Raw genomic sequence first — 2,500 nt, 5'->3', positions numbered from 1 at the left:
AACACCAGAGAGGCCGAGAAGCGGGGCCACTGCCCCCGCTGTTCCCCCTCTCTGGTCCTGGGGACTTAACCCAAACACCAGAGAGGCCGAGGAGCGGGGCCCAACTCTACCCGAATTTCAACCCCTTTTTCGGACCCAGAGACCCGGGAGCGGCCCCCTATCTCCAGGCGGCTCTCCACCTCCCTTTTACCCGATTTAGAGCCCCTTCTTCGGCCACACACACCTGCTATCGGCCCCCTACCTCCAGGGGGCCCTCCACCTCACTTTTAACCCAATTTAGAGCCCCTGCTTCGGCCACACACACCTGGGAGAGGCCCCCTATCTCCAGTCGGCTCTCCACCTCCCTTTTACCCAATTTAGAGCCCCTGCTTCGGCCACACACACCTGGGAGCGGGCCCCTATCTCCAGGCGGCTCTCCACCTCCCTTTTACCCGATTTAGAGCCCCTTCTTCGGCCACACACACCTGCTATCCGCCCCCTATCTCCAGTCGGCTCTCCACCTCCCTTTTACCCAATTTAGAGCCCCTGCTTCGGCCACACACACCTGGGAGCGGGCCCCTATCTCCAGGCGGCTCTCCACCTCCCTTTTACCCGATTTAGAGCCCCTTCTTCGGCCACACACACCTGCTATCGGCCCCCTACCTCCAGGGGGCCCTCCACCTCACTTTTAACCCAATTTAGAGCCCCTGCTTCGGCCACACACACCTGGGAGAGGCCCCCTATCTCCAGTCGGCTCTCCACCTCCCTTTTACCCAATTTAGAGCCCCTGCTTCGGCCACACACACCTGGGAGCGGGCCCCTATCTCCAGGCGGCTCTCCACCTCCCTTTTACCCGATTTAGAGCCCCTTCTTCGGCCACACACACCTGCTATCCGCCCCCTATCTCCAGTCGGCTCTCCACCTCCCTTTTACCGGATTTGGAGCCCCTGCTTCGGCCACACACACCTGGGAGAGGCCCCCTATCTCCGGGCGGCTCTCCACCTCCCTTTTACCCGATTTAGAGCCCCTTCTTCGGCCACACACACCTGCTATCGGCCCCCTACCTCCAGGGGGCCCTCCACTTCACTTTTAACCCAAGTTAGAGCACCTGCTTCGGCCACACACACCGGGGAGCGGCCCTCTATCTCCAGGCGGCTCTCCACCTCCCTTTTACCCAATTTAGAGCCCCTGCTTCGGCCACACACACCTGGGAGCGGGCCCCTATCTCCAGGCGGCTCTCCACTTCACTTTTAACCCAATTTAGAGCACCTGCTTCGGCCACACACACCTGGGAGAAGCCCCCTATCTCCTGGCGGCTCTCCACTCCACTTTTAACCCAATTTAGAGCCCCTGCTTCGGCCACACACACCTGGGAGCGGGCCCCTATCTCCAGGCGGCTCTCCACCTCCCTTTTACCCAATTTAGAGCACCTGCTTCGGCCACACACACCTGGGAGCGGGCCCCGATCTCCAGGCGGCTCTCCACTTCACTTTTAACCCAATTTAGAGCACCTGCTTCGGCCACACACACCTGGGAGAAGCCCCCTATCTCCTGGCGGCTCTCCACTTCACTTTTAACCCAATTTAGAGCCCCTGCTTCGGCCACACACACCTGGGAGCGGGCCCCTATCTCCAGGCGGCTCTCCACCTCCCTTTTACCCAATTTAGAGCACCTGCTTCGGCCACACACACCTGGGAGCGGGCCCCTATCTCCAGGCGGCTCTCCACTTCACTTTTAACCCAATTTAGAGCCCCTGCTTCGGCCACACACACCTGGGAGCGGGCCCCTATCTCCAGGCGGCTCTCCACCTCCCTTTTACCCGATTTAAAGCCCCTGCTTCGGCCACACACACCTGGGAGCGGGCCCCCTATCTCCAGGCGGCTCTCCACCTCCCTTTTACCCGATTTAAAGCCCCTTCTTCGGCCACACACACCTGCTTTCCGCCCCCTACCTCCAGGCGGCTCTCCACCTCCCTTTTACCCAATTTAGAGCCCCTGCTTCGGCCACACACACCTGCTATCGGCCCCCTACCTCCAGGGGGCCCTCCACCTCACTTTTACCCCAATTTGGAGCCCCTGCCTCGGCCACCCACACACCTGTTAGCTGCCCCCTATCTCCGGCCCCTAACCTCCACCATCCAGGAACCCCAGCACCAGCCGAACCTGCAGACCCACTCTTAAGCACCCATCCCCGGATACAAGCAGACTACCATCCGCCCAAACTTTCCTGCTCCTGGTATACCAACTCAAACTTTGGTGCCCCTGGTACTCCAACTTAAACTTTGTGCTCCTGGTACTCCGCCTGTTTTCGCCCCACAGCCTAAGTGCCGCAGCACTTTGTCATTTTTTTAAACAAAATATTTCTTTCTGCTCCTGGTACTCCCTGGAGCTCCCGGGAGGTAGGGGGGCGCCCTGGAAGCCCTGCCCGAGGCTGTGCGCCTCTTCCCGGGCAGGATTTTCACCCCGAGCCCCTGGTGGCAGTTGGACTTTAACTTTTTTTTTTCTATTTGGATTTGCTCCTG

The sequence above is a fragment of the Centroberyx gerrardi genome, chromosome 21 (assembly GCF_048128805.1).
Source record: "Centroberyx gerrardi isolate f3 chromosome 21, fCenGer3.hap1.cur.20231027, whole genome shotgun sequence".
Classification (NCBI taxonomy): domain Eukaryota; kingdom Metazoa; phylum Chordata; class Actinopteri; order Beryciformes; family Berycidae; genus Centroberyx; species Centroberyx gerrardi.
The sequence above is the reverse complement of the archived record's forward strand: the minus strand, read 5'-3'. Positions refer to the sequence as shown.